Genomic DNA, 21,497 nt, shown 5'->3' with positions numbered 1-21,497 from the left:
TTTTTGTGAAGAAAACTGAATTCGTGGTTCCTGGCAGTTCCAGCAGATCTCGCTGTTCCTGAGCCTCAGTCATGGGGACAAGATGGAGGGCATCGGGGCACTCCTGCACTGCACAGGATCGTTGATTAAAGCAAAGAAAATGGAGTCACTTCAGTTCCAGTAGCTGTAGATTCAAGAACACAAACTGGTATCCCTCTCGTTGGTTAAACCTAACCAGCCTTGAGAATGGTATCCAGGTGTCTTATGAGTTGACTGGTCCCACCAACTCAAAGGAATAAGCCGTCCTTGAAGGAGCTTCTCTGTCAAATGGAGTTTGGCAATTCAGACCTGCAAGAGGGCTTCAACGGACAAACCAACGGTCCAGTGGTTGCAGCAGCCGTCCTCTTCTTGCCCGTCTTCTGTTCTTTTATCACAGTGGTCGACTCTGCCTTCCAGTCCTGGAGACTCATCCTTTAAACCGTTTTCTCCCTTTCATTCCAGCCTAGCTGTCACTCACCCAGCAGGGTGGCTGTCCTTGCCGGACCGTCAGCCAGCCAATCATGCCAAAGTGCATTTGTGTCTCCTAGGAGACTAAGCACAGGGAGTTTCAGGCACCTTCCTCATTTCCCGCCCACCCCAGACAATCAGACACCAAGGGTAGTCTTCAGTCCTGAAGCCCGCCAAAGGCACACGAACAAAGGGACCAAACCTGGTTTGGCACGCAGAGACAAACACTAGAAGGGCCTTTCCAAAAAGAAATGGCGAAGAAAGAAGACAGGGACCTGTTTAAACAAAGGGGCTTAAGGCACCATCTTGGAATGCCTGGCTCCTGTGATTTTTAGCTACCAGTGTTGGCAGTCGAACAAAATCATGGTAGTTCATTGTAAAACTTCTGTCACCACCTTTTAAATAGGAAAGGGTAGCATGTGACTGCTTCATGAGTGTTTAGACACAGGGGATACTATGTAACCTCTCTAGCACTCCATTGTAAAATGGCGTGTGCTGGGTCTATTAATTTGGAAAGACTATTAAAGTCAATTTCACTTTACATTCTCTAGGAAACAGTAGTTTATCCCAGAGAAGGTATTTAAACCTTTCGGAAGCCTAAAAGACATCCCTGTGTTACTGCACTGAGGGTGCTGTGTGACACAAATAAAAAAGATGATGCCTATGAAGTTGGTTAAAACTCCATAACTAAACAAAATAAACACAGAAAACAAACATAATGAAAAAGTCTCAAAGTTCAGCAAAAGAGCTGGGGGTCTCTAAGGTAGAGAGGAATTAGCACATTTTGTGAAGTCTCCTTAACAGTAACTCACCAGAGTCCACCAAGAGCTTAGAGAACATTCCATCCCATTTGAAACTGCTGAGTTCAGCATGTGTTTTTTTTACTTCTCTTCTGGTACCTGGAGTGCAAGCTGCAGCCAATGCAAAATGGCTGCAGATAAGGTGCTAGGAACTGTTCCAACTCGCAAATACAACTGAAAAGGGACTCAACGCAGTGCGTGAAGAACTACAGGCTCTATGATTGGTGACTCTCCTAAACAGTTTTGTTCTCACTCTTTTGTATAGGCGTGTTATAAATGCCATATCACATCATATCATATTATTATGACAGCAATGGTGGGAGGGGTGTATCCTAAAATCGGCAGCTCATGCTGCACCGCAATTCCGGCCAATGATGCTACAAAAGGAACAATCACAGAGGTGGTAGAGGAAATAAGAACAATACACGAAAGAATGACAAAAGAATAGCAAGAACTTTGTTCAGCATCTTGGTTGGATTAATTGTTCGCCTGGCCACCATAGCGTCTGCGAAGGTCATTATCTAACAGGTAACGTGTGAATGTCCCTTTCCCACCAGCTGCAGGGTGTCTTGTGACCCATTCACAAGGGTGCTGACCAATGGCAGTATATTAAAGTTCCGACGGTCAGTACAAATTTTGTTGCATTAATAACAATGTGTTCCGGGGTGGGTTGTGAATAAAATGTGGTACCACATTGTGAGGTGAGGTGATGGGAAGCTATTAAACTGTTTGCTCTAATGACACTTTCACTAATTAATGTAACTATCGAGGAGGGGCAGGAGATTGCAAACCAATCAAATCACTGGGAAGCACAGAAAAATGTATCCTCCACCCTTTAACTGTTTCTCCTGACTTCTGACTATTTTATTTCTTGCTATAAAACTGCTGTTCATAGTTTATTCAGATGTCAGATTCTCAATCAGAGCTAATCCACTGTTCTGTTTGATTTGTGCTCACCCACCTGTAATAAACTGTGTTTCTTCTTGCGCAGTTTACGCTCCATTGTTTGAGTATGTTGTTTTTATTATGCAATAATTGGAGGACCTCTGACTACAATAGTATCATGTGACATTATAACAATAAATGACAATTTGCACATTTAACTTTTTTTTGCAAAATTATTGAAAACTATTTTACTGGTAAAATTCAATATGCACATGGTTAGTCCATTTTTTCTGATTTGTAATAGATCACTTTAAATTGCTGAATGAGATAAAAAGCATATAGATGTAAACGACAGCACAAACAAAACTGAAACATTATAGCCAGACAGGTGACAGATGTGACTAAAACTTTTTGCAGGGAATGTGTAAATACTGGTTACAACAGCAGAATAAGATTCATTTACATACATTCAAATATAAACATAAATAAATACACCGCATACCCAAGGGTTAACTTATATTGGTTTTAAACGGGGGCTATTATAATATTGTTGAAGATGGCGATTCTGTAGTGGCATAAAATGGAAAATCCTACCTTCCTAAACACAACAACTATGCTCAATATGATCCCACACGCCATAATCACATTAGGATTTATCTTGCAGAAAGGAGATGGACTATCAGGAAAAGAAGAACTAGTTGGTGGTTGATAGTAATTGTGCATCGTGGTCTGTCCTTGCGCAACGCAGAGGAAATAGTCTGAAAATATATGGATGTGATCATGCAGCAAATATGCTCTTTATTGTAAAGTATGAATCAGATTACTTCTCTGTGGCATTACAAAGGCATTTAGTTATTGAAATGGTACAGACAGAATGTTCCACAATTCTTCAATACCTCTATGGTAAAAAAAATAAAAAAAATGTATATAATGATCTGAATTTATATGTGTCCTTCACTATGTATCCACCTACCTCTTTTTCTCCATCAATTTCCTTGCCTCTGTATATCTCGCTGTACCCATCCCTCTTTTCCCTTTTTCCTGTCCTTGACCATCAGTGGTTGCTTGTTTCTGCCTACTTATTTATATTCATATATATATTGAAAGAAAAAACTTTTTAAAGGGACATTATGGTTAAGTTGCACTAATAAAAACCTATGAAATTCAATGAGAAATCTTAGTTAAAGGGACGTTATGGTGACAAGTAAAACCGAAAAACCTTAGAAATTTGTGAGTTGTGGTAAGCTAAGCAACCATAACTCGTGCCACCACTGTGCACTGCTAAGACTAACACCCAGGACATCAAAGATGACATCACAACAGAAAAAGCACAGCACTTCCAAAGACAATGAAGAGGACCAAGAAGATGAGGTAGAGGATGTTCCTACCTCTAACACCGTAGAGAATCATGGGTATGGCAGTTCTTTACCACTGTTGGGAGTGTACCAAAGGCTTAAGATACCAAAGTGAAATGCACAAAGCGGGAACCCGGGGTGCTAAAAAATGTTCTTCCTACAGCGGGATGCCTGGAGCATCCCGCTGTGGAAGGAAGATGGACGTCCCACTGTAGGAAGGACAATCCTTTTCCAAGATTGCCACCATGGAAAGAGAAGATGGTTCTCCGTACAGAGCCTCTCTTCCCTTCCTATGGCAGCCTGCAGAACCCTATGACCATATTACCAGAAGCACATGTTTTTTTCCCCTTCAAACCTATCCTACTTCGAAAAGCTTTACCAAACAGCCGGTCCCAGGTGGACATGGCCACTTTAACACCATTTTACGTCCCTCGTGGTCATGGCCAGTAGCCAAATTGTCCGCGTCATGACCTTATGCCATGACACAGACAATATGGCTACTGCTACAGGCTATACCTCAGTCACCAAAGGTATATGACTATTTTTTGTACCTACATTATGACACTTGTCAAAAAAATAAAACACGGGCATTTACAAAACCATGCTTTATTGTCCTTGCCAATGCTCCTCACGAGTTTGCTTGAAATCCGCCCATGTTTTATTTTTTCAAAAGTGTCAAAATGTATGTACGTACAATAGTCATATAACTTAGCCCCCACTTGACAAAATCCATTCAGTCTTTAAACAAACATTGAAGGTTGGGTCTATAATCTTTCTCAAAACTTTTGTCCATATTTATCAAATAGCAATAAAGTTATAAGCCATCTAAAAATGTAGAGACCCCCACCTCTAATTTCTCCCCCTCTTGAGAAAATCCCGCTAAACCTTAGAAAACCATTTATATCTAGATCCAAAATCATTTTCCCAAATGTTGTGAAGATGCCTTTACAATATTTTGGGACCCCCCCCTCTAATTTTGCCCCCTCTTGACAGAATCCCACAAAACGTTGCAAAACCATTCAGGATTAAGTCTAGAATAAAATTGCATGCAGTTTCATTGAGTGGCGCTAAAGTTATAAGCCATCCAAAAACTGCTTTTCCCCAACCCTGTAATGCAGAAATAGGTACAAATATCCTAGGACATCTGAAGTGTCGGCTGACACCACAGGACTGCCCCAGGAAATCTGGAGTGTTCGCTGATTGTCAGGGATTACAACCACCCATTTTTTGGCTTCTTATGGCCATATCCCATCCCATCCTCACCCCCCCAACTTCCCAGAGATTGTTTGTTGAGTTTGACAAGTGCAATGTTTTTTTTTAATGTTTTCGCTGTGCTGTCCGCGTACCCCAAAAAAGTCAGCAAATCTAACATGGCGGTCATTTTGCGGAAACCAACGCATTTTGCGTTTTCTCACCACCCAATCAGCAGCCGCGCCCCTATGTCTGCAGACCACGCAAAAGTCTGCACATTTTTCTGGGCCAGTCAGAGGCTGCTCCGCGGACCGGACAGGGAAGTGAGTCCACAGACATAGAGATCACTAATGTTTTTGCCTTATGTTTTGGTTGTTTAAAAGAAAAACTGTTGTACAGATTTACTCCAAATTAACAAAAGCACGCTTTTGGGACCAAGCCCGCGCTCCTGCCGCAAAGTTGGTGAAAATCCGTCCAGCGGTTTGGGCTGCATGTGTGAGCAAAGTCTTTTACAATAATGACTATCTTTGCTCCCCCTTCACCAAACCTCGTCCAGTATTTTTTTTTTTTTTTATGGCCAAAATGTAAGGCAAAACAATTAGTGATATCTATGTCCGCTCCGCAGACACACTTCCCTGTTCGCTCTGCGGACAGGACACCGATTGGCTAATCGGCTTGCATCATGTCCGCGGACATGCAACATGTTCTCTGATTGGCTGGGATGAGGCGTGCCTGCCATCTTGGATATGCCAACAGCGCGGCGGCAAACAGAGGCAAAATGCAATTTTGGGGAGTGTGTCGTGTGCAGAAGTGCTTGGGGAAGGTTGGGGAGTAAGAGATGGGTCAAATATGGTATTTGTTTAGGTGGCAGGTGCCCCAATGTGTTCGCCATGTCCACTGTCTTTGCGGCTGTCCTCGGACATAATAAATGCACTACTAGCTATTTTACTTTAGTATGATGTTGATTTTGGGTTTTTAGTAGAGTATTGATAGTAATTAATATCCCATATAAGCAGCTCACATACCACAGTTAAAATGTTTGGTATTATAGGTGTGTTATGCTGTGGTGGTTGTGGCCAGGACCTATAGTCTTGGGTGCATGGCCAGAGGCCGTAGGCCGTAGGCCATTCACCCAAGACTCTAGGCCCTGGCCACAACCACCGCAGCATTACACACCCATAGAAACAAACACCCATCAAATATCCAGAACTCAAAAGTTGTTGTACTGTTTCATTTGTAGAGTTTGTATGTGAAGTTTTGGCTAGATTATGCAGTTAAGACTGTGGAGTTTGTAAAAAGGAGTGCAATGTTTCTGAGTTTATTTATTGTTTACTTACTGGTTGAGTTTTTTGTGGTTGTATGCAGTTTTTTCATGACACGGGTAACTGGACCAGACATACTTTTTCGATCTCTGTGATAAAAGAAAAGATCCTATGTTAGAGCAGGTAGTTCATAATGAGTTATTGCATTGCATAATATACATTTCTGTATTTATTTTACTATAGTTCAAACCAGTGTACTGTGCATATTGTTTTCTAAATCATTGGGTCTGTGGGAAAAAAAAATCCATGCTGGATTAAAAAAAAAAACTTCTATGCTGTGGTACACTATATTTCTTTCATTGTTTTACTGTTTATTTCTTGTTACTTGCTAATCTTCTATCTTAATCTTCTATCTTTGGCTTGGTGCAGATTTTTGGGGCAATTAGATACCTGTTGGCACAGTCTAATTGTTTATTTCTGCTTTTATGCTATTCCTCTATCTGTTGGGTTGTTTCAGATTTTTTGGGGCAGTTAGGTACCTGCTGGCATATTCTAACTGTATATTTCTTGTTTGATTTTAGTAGTATTTGTTTATCTTTTTGCTTGTTGTAGATTTTTTGGGGCAGTTAGATGCCTGTTGGCGTATTCTAACTGTATATTCCTTGTTTGATTTAAGTGGTATTTATGTATGTGTTTGCTTGTTGCAGAATCTTGGGGCAGTTAGATATCTGTTGGTGTAGTCTAATTGTATATTCCTTGTTTGATTTTAGTGGTATTTATGTATGTGTTTGCTTGTTGCAGAATCTTAGGGCAGTTAGATACCTGTTGGCGTATTCTAACTGTGTATTTCTTGTTACATTTTAGTAGTATTTATCTATCTATTTGGTTGTTGCAGAATCTTGGGGCAGTTAGATGCATGTTGGTGTATTCTAACTGTGTATTTCTTGTTACATTTTAGTAGTATTTATTTATCTGTTTGGTTGTTGCAGAATCTTGGGGCAGTCTGATACATGTTGGCGTACTCTAACTGTACACAGTTTTGAAGTTGAAGTTTTGCTTATGTTCATACAAAGATTATGTATTACATTTTGGTTTTAAGAATATTAAGTAAGTGTTTACAAGATTTGCTGGCAATCTCTGCTTTAGAGTAATGGTACTATCATTACATTCAAACCATCCACAATTAATTTTTATATATGCAGTGTAGTGACCTGCATTGGTTGTGGTTCCTGTGTGGTAGATTATACCTATTGTTGTGAAGGTTTTCTTACCAAGTGATACTTGACCATGTGTGAATCCAGCCAGCTTACAGTTGTTTTTGGTACCATTTGCATTGGCACATAAAAGCATTACTATTACGTATTTACTATGTGTCTGTATTTGTAAGGTGGAGCGATATTCTCAATTGCAGGTAGTACATAATATACCATGGTTTGCATTTTGTACAAGTTGCTGAAATGGAATGGATTCACAGTTAGGTATGAATACATACATGAAGCATTCATTAGGGACTTCCTCCTGTGCCACATGGTTGCAGAGAGTGCATGTATGTTTCACATGTATGAAATCTGAAAGATTTCATTTATAGGTACATTTTTGTTTTCCAGTACTTGTAGTAAGTACATTAGAAATTCTTGTGGATCCTCTTGTGGGTTTATAGTGAATTTGACAATTCCAGCACAGTAGTCCAAATCTTGTCTTATTTTATGAACACTGTAAGTGTTGTCAGGATTGTTGGTTGCATTTCTATTAAGGACTAACATTTGCAAACACAATTGGTCTGTACTGTGTAAGTAAATGTTCTCAATAATTGGTGGCAATTCGAATAGAATATTTATTGCTACATTTGTGTAGCAATTTAAAGCAGTTATATTTGAAAATTTGAATGTACCTGACAATTCTCTGACAAAGTCATTTTTCAGAGTGTGTGTTGCTTCTTTGAAGAAGTAGTTGAGTTACTTTGACCAGTAGATTCTTCTTTCCTTGTGGTGCATGATGAAGTATTAGTTTCTTTCTTTTTCTTCTGAGTAATTGAAGTGATATCCTGTATTGTTTCCATTTGAAGTAGTTTTCTTTTACAACATTTTGTTTTTTGTGGAATAGGATACGTTTTTAGATGGGGGTGTGGAGTGAACACAACCTATTGTATTCTAGAATGCAAGGAATATCTGCATTAGCTTTAATTGCATCAAAGTTAATTAGAAATAGTCTGTTACGTGTACGTAAGTGTGATAGTGCTACATAGCTCATGCCTTCTTTAAATACTGTGCTACCAATATCTATTAATACTTTATTTAGGGTAAGACCTTGTGATTTGTGAATGGTAACTGCGTATGCTAGAGTTAGTGAAAATTGTTCTCTGCGTGTATACATGTCTTTGAATATATATTTATAAGAAGTCCTGCGGCAACACACACACATGGTTTGGTACTTCAGCAGAGGTACTTTTAAAATTTAGTATTTCTTTTTTGTATTTGCTTAAAAGAAGGTTGCTATTTGTACTTTAGTTGCTAGTTTGTTGTACATCTATTTAATTTTGTAAGTGGATTTCAATTCCAAAACATTCTCTCTGGATATGCTCTATTTCTTCGAGTATTTGCTTGGCTGTACCATGTAGAAGATTGTTATTTAAATTGGCTGGTGCTAAATCAGGACTTTAAACATAGTAGAGTTTTTGGACTAGATTTCTTATAAATGAATGATGTGTTGATATCATTTTGATATGATGGAAGGTGCTTTTGCAAATAGGTCCTGAAATGCAGGCTAAGGAATGTCCTTGTAGTCCTGTGTATTTGCGCACTGGACAGGCATTCATATTTTGTAGTAGTTTCATTTTGATTTTGTCTTTGCTTTTTACATACTGATTGAGGAACTGGCGTAAAGATTTGAAAGATTTTTTGGCAATGTTACACATTGATGTGCACAGCCATTTGTAGATTGAATGTTTTGGTTGAGTAGAACAGGGAGGTGATACTGAGTTTTCTGGGGATATTTTTGTGAGCAGAGTTTCTTGTTCCATAATGGTGTTATTTAGTTGTTCATATCCTTGTCCACTGCTATGTATGACAATTGGGTTTGTTTGCTTTTGTTTATATGCTTCTTCATTAAAATATGGTTCTGTGGTCGTGGTGTGACTCCAATCACCTCCACAGATGTTTAAGAAGCTATTTTTATTGATATTCCATTTATTAAGAAGTATTTTTTGTAGTTTAATAGTGTTAGTGGTTTCAACCTGTTTAAAACAAAAATAAATAACTTCCTTTTGAGAAGGATTGCACTGTCTATGAGAGCTTCTAGGATAAATTTGTTATGGTAGGTTTTAAGGGTTGTGCATGATTTGTCTCTTGTTTGTAAAAGGTTCTGAAGGACTCTGTGGCAGAACATGTTTTGTAATACATTTTTTTTTTATGCTTACTTGCCACTACATCAAGATGTATAGGTGCAGCGTTAGCAGTAGTCGTAGCTGAAGTCTTGTTAATCACTTTCTGTTTGGTTTTACATTTTGATAGAGGAGGGAAAGTTTCTGTACTTGAAGCTTGTTTTGTTTTGCTTAATGACTGTATTAGCTGTTTTCTTTGAACTTTTTGTACACAATTGCTAGAGATGGATGCTTACTTTGGACACTTTTATTATGATTTGCTCTACTTCTGCGTTGCTTTCTACGTAGTTGCTTTTTGGTAGGCATTTTTTGAGGTCTGTTGGAGAAAAAAAGAAAGTGTGGGTTGGGCTGTTGTGCAGTGTATGCGTGCTTTGTGCATGGGTGTCTGAGTATGATGGTAAGTATGATTGTGGAGATGTGTGATTGTGCAATGGGCATCTACATCAAGTTGGGAAGTCTATTCTTGTATTTGTGTGTTACTATATTGGGGGTCAGTTGACAATATAAAGTATGCAACTGGTAAGGGAAGCACTATTACTACATCTAATGGTAAAGGGTTCATATATTTGTTTCTTCTACAATACTAAAATGCAAGTCTGTTTGAGTAACAGTTAGAACATTATGTTAGTTTTGTACTTGCTTATTTTAATGGAAAGAGTAGGTTTCTTCTAAGTCCTTGTTCAAACTTCAGACACTGCTGCTTTTCAGGAGAGTGGTCTTCAATGAAATTGTGAAAGAAAGAAGTTAGTGAATATGTGTGTTTATAGCACTTTTGTTAATGTAAACTTTGTTTTGCACTTTCCTTTGCCTATGTGCATCCTGTATATTTTATTTAGAATCTGTTAGTTGAATATGTTTTTCAAATCAGTATAATAGTAAACGTATAGAGCACACTTGTTTTTGTAATGTTATGTTAGTGGATGTTAAGAGATAGAAGAAATATTCATATGCATTTTTTGCTATTTGTACAGGGTAAAGCGCAGAGGTTGTACATAAAAGCATTCAATGTATGACTTTGTGAAGGTGTGGGAAATGAAGCAGAAGGATTTCATATAGAGGCAGTGGTGTTGTTTGATCTGGGAGCTCTTCTAATGTGTGTATGCTTGAATGAAGATGTATGTACTCATCCTGGCTGCGTTTCAATGTATAATACACTGGAAAGTCTTTTTCATAATTATACTGTTATTTTTCCCATCTTATAATATGAAACAATATTTTTTTAGATAGGTGTGCGTGTAAACAAAAATTTGGAGAGCTGAAAGGTTTGCAATTGACACTTTATCATAGCAGATGGGAGACATGACAGTAAGGTCATTTTACAGTTTATACAGGGTAAGTGGCAGTTACTCTGTTCATATTTGTATTTATTTTATTTTACATTTTTAAAGTGCTTTCACAGCCTGCGGGTATCGAGGCGCTGATACAGGAATTGTTTGTTTTTTAGTTGCGTAATTATTTTGTCTTAGTTGCATATTTATAACGCGCTTAAACACCCAGAGGTTTCTAAGCACGGACCCGGGGATCGAATCTGTGTTGCTTCGCGTCATTTTGCTTTCAAGGCATGCACGTTGCCGCTGAGCTATGCTCCCGGGATGTATTGTATTACTAGAAGAGATGTACATGTACTGTGTAGAAAATATTCATACCTGTAGTCTGTGTTCATGCATGTGGATGTGCATGAATCTGCAAGTAGAAATCTTGGGGAGTTTTATAGTAATTGTTGCTGTAGGTCCTTTGTAGTCACAGCCAAATTGTACTGAGAGTGATCAATAGTACATCTTAATGGCTTATCTGTGATGACAGAGATAAATGTAGAGTTCTTGGATGTGATTGGTGGATGATTATGTGACTGCTTAACAGTACCCAATGAGGAAGTGGTACAGAGAGTGCAGTGGAAAGGGTAGAAGGGCTGCCTCAGTGTTACTTACACGCTCCACAAACAGCGCAGTTGTTCAGAGGCAGGACATGCCACATCCGGGGTTTCTGAGCATGAAGTGGGAGTGTATTTTGAGGATTCGCCAATCAGGTGTTGAGGTTCTGCTTCGTATTGAGAGGGGCTGTGTGTAGTTAAGATGGCGGACGTGCAGAAAGTCAGGGTGTTGGTGGTTGGAGATATGCTTGTGAATGGTTTGGAGTAGTATGCTAAATCTAGGAATGTGGCTAACCATTTTGACACAAAAGTTGTGGATCTGGTGTGGAACAATGTGCCTGATTTGAATGTGCAGGTAATTCTAATAGTTTGTCAGGATATGGCTAGGTTTCATAGTCCACATGCAGTTGTCCTACACTATGGTGCTGTGCTTTTTGGCTATGTCAGTGCCCCTACTTTGTTGTAAGATCTGCAAAACTTGGTTAGGCAATCATGAACGTCCTTCCAAATGCCGGGGCTATTTTTTTCTGCTTTGTTAGCTAGAGCAGTAAGGGACAGTAGTTGTGTTTTTTTGTCCTCAGCAAAATATTGCTAGGTGTGCAATCAAGCGAGGCATGTTTGCTTTCATGCTTAGAGCTGGTATGTTCTTTTGTAATAATGAGAACATTGATTCTGCTAATGTTGTTTATTTTAAAGAAGATGGCATTTCTTTATTTTTTATGGGAAATGCCATGCTGCTTTGGAACACAAGGGTTGCTTTGGAGAAGCTAATGTGAAGATTTCTGGAGGAAAATAAGAAAAAAAATACAAGGTGTTTCAGAAGCATCTGCAAACAAACCTAAAAAAGGTTCTTTTCAGAGCCAACCTCAAAGGGGAAATGGGGCTCACTATTTAAATTTTCATTCCCCACCCTCAGATTTTCGATTTGTCCACAGACAGCATGGTTGTTCGCGGACAGCGCAAATTACATGCAGGGATTTTGGGGTTAAGAGGCATGCAAATGAGACTGAGCAGAGAAGGGATTGGTCAATAAGGGTTAATGGGTGTGTTGTGTAAGAAAAGAGTTTGTCAGTAGGTGTTTTTCCCTAAAGAAGAGCAGATAGCTATGGCTGTGTGTTTCAGAAAGCAGATTGTTTGGATTTTGGGAGATTCATGGATAAATTGGTTGGAGGTGCATGCAGATCGCGGTGGAGTGGCTGCACATCTTGGATGCTTTCATGTTGAAGTGCACTGGCATGGAGTGGTGTGGAATGAAGTGGGTGGATTTGGTACCTCTCTGTGCTTCTTTGGTGACACCATGTCATCCAGACATTATTATTATTATTATTATTATTATTATTATTATTATTATTATTATTATTATTATTATTATTATTATTATTATTCATTGTGGAGGGAACATGTGTCTGGAATCTCTTTGCAATTTGCAATGAAAGAAGGACTTGGGAAAGTCATGGACGTGTATCCAAAGCCCAGAGTAATTTGTTCCCGTATTGCGCAGAGACAAATGTGGCTGCATTCTTTTTCATTTGGTCCACAAATGGAGAAAGCAAGGCGCAATGTTAACAAGGCTGTTTTTCCATTTTTGAGAGATGTTGCTATGTCCTCGTTTCAGAATGAAAACATGTTTTGTAGCACACAAATTTTTTCGCAGAGATGGTGTACATCTTACTTATGCCGGTAATCAGATTTTTCTGCGAAATATACAAAATGCATTGTGACCTTTTTTGGAATCACAGCAATCCATTTTGCAGTAGGTGTTGACCATTTGAAGTTTTTGAAACACAAAAAAAAACACAAAAAGGCTCTTTTCAGAGCCACCACTTCCTCCCAGAGAAAAGTGCAGTGGTTCTGATAGGGCAGCACCCCCAAAAAATAAATGTCCGCTGACTGTCTGCGGACTTCTTAAAAATGCACAGCGCCCTGCACTATTTATTGGTCGTTTCTATTTTTAAACTGTGAAAGGCGGCTCTGAAAAGAGCCTTTTTTGTTTTTGTTGTTTTATATTTTTTGTGTTTTTTAAACACGACACACAAGGAAAGGAGGGGAAAGGAGGGTAAGGAAGGGTCACCAACTTCGGGGATAAGAAAGGGCAAGTGGAGAGAGGAAGATGTAGGGTGGGCCTTAGTCAGGTAGGTCGCAGACCTTCTGATGCTACTTGACCGTAGTCTCGAAAGTAGTCTGAAGGTTCTCCCCACTGCAGAGTACTGCGTCGCAGCACATGCACAATATTGTGACCCTCGGAAAGTAAGGGTCAACAGCATCATGAATGGCCTGTGAGGCAGCTGGAGGGATACACTGTCCCACAGGAGTGTCTTTTGTGGTGACAGGAGTGGAAACGGAGGATGCTGCAGAGGAACTCAACTTACTACATTTATCGCAAGGTACAACCTTACGAATAGCCCCACTGTGGAATGACTTTAGGTGTTGCTTCATTGATATAGTACCAAAGCTATACGAACCAGCCTTGCCACGACTCAGAACCATGTGGCACTGAGTGCAGATCACCTTGTTCTCTTAAACATTTGACTTTCTATTAACGGGGTAAATAATCACCACACCCAAGACTCACGATGAGTGCTAGTAGGAGGGACTTCCACTACCTCATCCTCTTCATTCTCTTCACCCATCTCCTCTGCATCCTCATGCCTGTTCCCCTCTGCAGGCCCTTGGGGACGTGGTGGTGGTGGAGGGGGTGGGAGTGCTGATACAGAGGCAGTAGCAGCAGAAGCAATTTGGGATGCCATCTGGAAGGTTAATACCCAGGAACTAGGAACCAGGAACCAAGAACAGCAACCTGCACAATTGTCCTGTTGTAAATCTTGGAAATCCAAAAGCAGAATGAGGATCAGCTCTGGTGTGTGGCCTTTTATAGGGGTGCTGGGGTGCACTTCGTGGACACCCACACCGTCCCTGAACACTTCAAACACCAAGAACAGGCTCGAAATGTTCTAAAAAGTATGTAGATCGGCAGGGACACTGTCTGAGACATGTGCAATGGTGAAGTTTTACTGTAAAATACCTTGGATTGCTCAAAAAAGCACTTTTTTAATGTTTGGGGTCCCGGACATGGTCCACAAATAAGGACACACGCTCAGCGTGGGTGCGGTCACATGATGACGTCACGGACACATTCTCAAATGGGACGGCTGTCCGGAGGAGACCAATTGCACAGTGATGGTTATGCGCATTCGTGCAGGTGTTCTACGGACAGTGTTCGGGTCCCTGAACTAATTAAAAGTGTGTGATGCGCATGTACGCGGGTGTTCTATGAACAATGTTGAAGTCCCCGAATAAAATAAATTTGCGGCAAAACTTTGCGGACAGGCGGACGGGATATGTGTTCTATGGATATATTCATTCTGGTTGCGGACATTACGAACACCCCGTTATTAGGACACCCCCATTTTGGATGATTGCGGAGAGGTGGACATCTTGTGTGTTCTAAGGACACCTCCATTTTAATTACGGAGAGTACAAACAGGTATAGTGTCCTTAGGACACCCCCATGTTTGTTAATTGAGGACACCCTGGACAGCCGCACTGTCCGCGGACACCTGACTGCCTTTAAAAAAAAAAAAAGACACAGGCATATACTAAGAACACACTTAAAATGTTATTATTGTTTAACAGTAGAAAAGTTAGGAAAGAGAGGGGGAAGCAGAAACTGAAACAAATACAAGGCAATTAGGGGTTTGGATATGATGTATGGGAGGGGAGGAAGGGATGGAAGTCTCATCGCACCGTTTTTCTTGGTGGGGAGGGTTTGGGGATAGTTGGCTGTGACATGGAGAGGGGGAACAGGTACAAGTGGGACAGTGGTATTTAATGTTTTCTTTAATGTGGTCCACAACACACTTTTTTAGTGAATTGAAGTGTTGCATTAACAAATCCATTTTTAGTTCCATTTGTTTCAGAAGATCTTCTAATATCTCTTTTGGTACATTATTTTTATTGGTTGTCTGGTCTGTTAAACAAATATGTTAAGTACACATAAAGTATTGGTTATTAATTGACTTATATAGAGAAATGTTGTGTCAACCATTATTATCAATGTTTTCCCTCATTTCCTCTCATGGAAAATTGTATTCCCGCCATTCCAAAGTACTGGACATTTCTTTGTAAAAAAATAAATAAATAAATATATATATATATATATATATATATATATATATATATATATATATGTATATTAGTTTTAGTGTGCATAATACAGAACATGTATAAGTATATGACAAAAATTTAGTGTACTTACTACTTTTTTACACACTTTTGCTGTAACTGCTGTGTAAGTATGCTCTTGCTTCTTGCTGTGCAGTTTCTGTGAGGTAATTCAGTTGGAGGCATATTTATTTTGTTTTGGTATATTCCATTATATTGGAAATGCTACTTCAGTGGATGGTTGGTGTCTTAAATATACAGTTTCCACTTATTATTTATTATTAAATGTAATGTATGTATGTGGTGCTTTTTGAATATGTTTGGTGTTTTTATTGTATGATACAATAATGTAAGATGCCCCCTGAGTTTTTGGATAGTGCTGATGGAGACCGCGTCCGCCTGTGGACATGCGCATGGTCTGCGGACATCAAAATTACTAGCAGGACACAGGGTTTAGTATATTCTATGTTATATACATCTAAGGTAAGGGAATCTTAGTATTATTTATCACATTTCCAATATCTATATGTATATTCAGTGAAAAAAACATAGTTAAAGGGACGTTATGGTTAAGTTGTGCCACTAAAAACCTATGCAATTCAGTGAAAAAAAACGTTGTTAAATGGACATTATGGTTCTAAGTAAAACCGAAAAACCATTGAAATTCGCTAGTTATGATAAGCTAAGCAACCATAACTCGCGCTACCGCTGTGCACTGCTAAGACTAACACTCAGGACATCAAAGATGACATCACATGTGCATTTACTTTTCATGAAAAGTCTGTTCAAGGGATTCTTATTGTAATGTTGATAAAAAAGTGTCAAGGATCATTATAATAAATGTCATAAGGTACGTAGTGCATTGAGCAATGCATTGATATACATGGCATTCTATTATTTCCAGTATAGTAAGCTACTCATGTAGAACCGTAGGCATCGTGTGCAGCGTACGTGATGGAGGTGTAATATTAATAATCATGCCATGTGGAATAGTGAAATGATAAAAGCTTTCTTATTAGATTTTAGCATACTCTAATACATTTAATAAGTACCTAATAAAACCCACTTACTACATAATTGCATTATTTCAAACAAAACACAAACAGACAACAACACATACAAATATGAGCATACAGGGAGAAAAAAGTAAACAAAAAAAAACAGCAGTATTACCAGACAATTTTCATAACCTAACTGATTATCTTCATGCACAGAAATTATTGCTCTGCTTCAAAACTACTACTTCCCTATGTATAACTATCACATATTGTGAGTAGACCCTAAGGAAAGTAGTGTGCATCCAATGCATACTTGTAACTATAAAAAAAAACTGTTCATCCCCTTACTGATCATCCTCATACATAGAAAGCATTGCTGTCTTCTAAGTCTGTGCTTTCCCCTATGTATATGTTTCATATGCTGTGAGTGAACCACAAGTGAATTACTGTAAGAACTTTTTTGAAGTATAAGTCTACAAATGTAGAACTTTTTGAATTTTTAGTTCCTGAATGTTATGGCCTAAATATGTCAGTAAAAGAAAAAAGAGGGAGCAAGACATGTGATGTCATCAGTGATGTCATAAATGACATTTGTGATGTGATCGTTGATGTCCTGGGTGTTAGTCTTAGCAGTGCAGCGTGTGTATGTGTACGCATGCTAGTTGTGATACACATTTGCATCTATGCGTTTGTCATTGTCTATCCATGCCTCTCTATACATTTTAACATAATGTATAGCTTCATATATATATATCAATGTACATATCCATCAGTTTCTGTCTATATACCTGATAGATAGGTATGTCTTGATGGCTGTAGCCATCTCTCCCCACAAATATAACTATATTTCTGAGTTTTCATACATATAAATGTATACTGTGAGAATCCTGAGTGTATTCTCCCTCCTATACCCCTGGATCTTCTTCTCAGGTGCCCAGGGGACTTCCATTGCTGTTGGATCCAGAACCTGGGGGTGGACAAGCACTGGGACAATCACCGAGTGGAGGGTTCTTGGGAATTGGGAGTGACGTATCCACGGTAGAGATGCTGTATTCCAACAGGACAAAATGTGAAGAGATCCCAGAAGCCTTTATGTGTTATGCAGCTCCCACTGTCCCTAACCATAGACATGCATGTCATCCGAGAACAAATCCTGCAAAAGGGAAAGCAAGGTAATAGAATGACATAACCACAATTCTAAGCCTTCTTTGTCTTTCCCTAGTTTATATCATGGGAAGTGTTATACAGATCCATGCTTGCATATCCAGGTGTGTAACATAAGGAGTAATTTGATACAAAGAGAATCACCTTTTGTATACAAAACTAGGGCCGGGGATTCCCCCACTATCGTTTACCAATCACCTTGTAAAAATATAGCCTGTAAATATCAATTCCCATCTTGCCTGGACTCCCCATCCCCATTTTCAACAAGTACTGGGAGGAGGATACCCAAGGGCGAGACATGGCATTCCCTCAGTCCCAATAATACCCCAACCTACTCTCCCTCAGCCTTCGTGGGGTATTTTCAATCTCACCTCATCCCAGCCTCCCCATTTCCAACAAATACTGAGATAAGGAGGAGGCAAATAGGAGTAGTAAGGATTACCCACAGAAACAACCTGGGGAAAGTAAGGGGAACCTACCATAGAAAGAACTTAAGCTGTCCCCCCCGATAGAGTCAGGCAGAGTCAGGCATTTACTAATTATCACTCACACCTAACTCCACTTGACCGTTTACACAACTATAAAAGGTGCTATTTCACACAAGGAAGAGAGCAAGCTGGGGAGGATGCCAGTACAATAGAAGCCAAGGAGCAGAGACTGACATAAGGTGAGGGCTGGAAGAGAACAGCGTGCCAATATGCTGCCCAGTATCTGTGAGGGGCTGCATTGTGACGAGGGAGCTGTAGCTGGCGGCGTTCAGGAAAGTGCTGGTTCCCTTGGCACCTGTGCCGGCACCAAGGGCATCTGAGTGGCAGGCGGGGAGACCCTACCCTCTACTACGTGTATCCTGTAAGGGACTGCCAGTCAACCCGACACAGCCCGGTGAGAAGGAAACTCTGGAGCGTGCATGTGACTTTAGCAACGTGGGAAAAAGACACCGAATATAAAGCAGCACGAAGCGCAAATCAAGTGACAGAAGATACAAAGGTTTTGAAGCTGAATGCGATTGAAAAAGAGTGTGAAAGACACAAAAGTAAAAATTAATAGCAGAAAGTGTATAAAGAAGCACTGAGAGAGTGGAAGGAAAAGGTAAGGTGCAAATGAGCACTGAGAGGACAGACAATTGTTGAAAAAAGGGTGCAAGTAACGCGGAAAGAAAAGGTGGGTGCAAGTGAGCACCGAAAGGGAAAGAGAAGCGTGTAAGAGGCATGGGAAGAAAAAGGAAGGTGCCAGGGGCACGTGAAAAGGTGAAAACAAGTGAGAGATAATGCAAGTGTGAATGAGAAAGCAAGAAGGGTTCAAGTATGTACAAAACGTAAGGAAGGTGGAAGTGTGCACAAGAAAGAAGGCAAAAGAAACATAGGAGAACAAGAAGGGTTGAAGGAAGCACATGATGGTGAAAAGTTTATGGAGTAACAACTAGGAATAAAGAGTGGGGTTAAAGATCCAAGTGGCCATGCCTAGGAGGAGCAAAGAACCAGGTGGTTTCAAAAGTCTATGATTTTTCCGATAAAGTGAAGTGTCTATGAAAGAACTGTGTTGAAAAGGAAAGGTACATGCTGACAAGATGAACCTGTGTTTGAAACTGAAACGGGCCTGAGCTTGGGGAAGGGAAACCCAAGAGGCCTAAACAAAGAAATCAAGACGCATTTTGACAATACTGAATTTTTGTTAGAAGCTGAAAGGGGGGTGGGTCTTGGGGAGGGTTCCCTGAGAGGCCCAGTTAAGTTGGAGACTTATTTTTTTGTAGTGTTGAACGGATTGAAGCTTGCGAAGGGAACCCCAAGGAACCCAAAGACACTGAAGTTATTTGAAAGCATAGCAAGGGCTCTGTGGAGAAGGTCTTTTTAAACTCATTTTTGTGACATTGACCAAACCACACCTGGTGAGAAGACCACCTGAAACCAACTTTGGTTTCCAGTTTTCTGTGGAACCACTATTTTCCTTTTTAAAGACTTCCTATCACATGTTTGTGAAGAGTGGGGGCAAGCATAGGTTTAGACACAGATAGATGTTGGACTATTAGACTTCGACAGCCTTTAGAAACATCAGTTAAGGGAACCATCACTTTAGAGTTAGGGCCAGTCAGGCATGACACCATCCCAGGAACCTTAGTAAATAAAGGTTTTAAAACAAACACCTTTGAGTCTGTTTCTCTCTTGATACCATGCCTGTCTCACAATACTTTAATTGATCTCTATCAATCAGCATGTATTCGTCTGAATGTATGCCTCTTTATATATATGCCTCGATCGTTTGATCCCTATACATCAATCTCAAAGTTTATCTCTGTCTGCAACTTTATCTATCCATCACTCTCTATGCATCCGCCTATACCTCTATACATGTTTTCTGTTGATCTATAAGTATTTGTGGCCACCTCTGTAGCTCTATAGATCTTTCTCCAACCGAAGCAAGTAGCTCACACCCCCTGTCTGTATGTCTATATGTCTCTTTCTCTGTATGCCTGTTGTATTGTGATTTTCAACTTTTTCAACCATATATAATGTATTGCATGCTCTAATGGGTATGCCATTGATGTGTCCAAAAAGCGCTGTGTACTTGAACAGCCTTTTGAAGTCCATAGTCAGTCATGGGAAACGTGAAGCGAGGATTTTAAAAATGGGTTACTGCATTTTTATTCAGTACAGAAGGTGGGTAGGGAGTGGCTAGGTAGTTAGCAGCAACTCATAGTTATCAAGTGAGGGAATAGATGCAGTGACTAATTTTGAAGGAGGTGGTAGAGTCACAAGGGTGAAATTATGTAACTGATGCACAGAATGGTGCATGTGTCTAAGCTGTATTGGGTTTGATGTGTTGACATGTGTAATCAAGTAGTGTTTATTGAGAAGGGTGAAGAAGGGCTGACTGTGCCCTGGTGTGATACAGTTATATTTGGTTGTGATGGGGTGATTGAATTTACATTGAAGAAAGACTGACACCTGATTGTTAAAGCTCTTGCGACAGTGATGGCATAATATGAGAGATAGGTTCAATGTAAGTAGTGTAAAACACAAAAAATACAAGAATACATTAATCCAACACACACAAGACCCACAAGGCAGCCTCCCAGGCACAAAGAGCACAAGCCATATACCTTGCATCCTTCAAACCTATCGCAAGGCTGTGAAATGCATGGGTGGGAGCCTGTTATGCGCCACCCAACAGCTAGGGCATAAACACAATACTTGACACCTATTGGTGCTCTGGTGTAAAAACATAAGTGTGTTCCCCTGTGTTGCATGGAGAATTTGCAAGTACAGAAACAGATGAACACACCTGTCACCTGGATGTAGGTGGTGATGGTATAATAGGAAGCATTACTATCCAGGCACTACACAGAGTTGCAGGGTGGGGGCATGGTACAAAAAATAAGTGCTACTTTTCCCACTATAGGTACTTTGGACAATTAATGATAAACTTACACAAAATCATTCCCGCACCCCATATCCCCACTGGAATGAGTACCCTATCCCACCAACATTCGGACAGGGGTGGAAAATGGAGCTGTGTGCTCATGCTGGTCCTCTGGCTCTTCAATTTATTGGGCCTGCATTTCAATCGATGGCTTGGAGTGTGACACAAATTGTGCTTCTACTTTGCCGCATGCAGAACATGAGTATACAGCCACACTGCTGTCTGTGGTATGCTCCAGGCCACCATACTACAGGCAGCCAGGCTGAGGAGGAACACACAGCAACACTGCTGGTCCAGACAAAATGCCCAAAAGAGAAGCTGTCAAGACCCAGCAAGAAAGTGCTCAACTGGCAGCTACAAACTGCACTCTAGCCAAGCAACAACGCACACCAAGCTTGGTTTATAAGAAAAAAGCATGGTATGCATCACCACCTTTTCAGACCAGAATTTGAGGCACAGAAACACAAAAGATGCTCCCACTGAGAATTATTATATACTTGTCACTGATTAATATGGACAGTAAGAAAAG

This window comes from Ambystoma mexicanum, chromosome 7p, assembly GCF_040938575.1.
Source record: "Ambystoma mexicanum isolate Mex_15411 chromosome 7p, UKY_AmexF1_1, whole genome shotgun sequence".
NCBI lineage: Eukaryota > Metazoa > Chordata > Amphibia > Caudata > Ambystomatidae > Ambystoma > Ambystoma mexicanum.
This window is presented reverse-complemented; position numbering follows the sequence as displayed.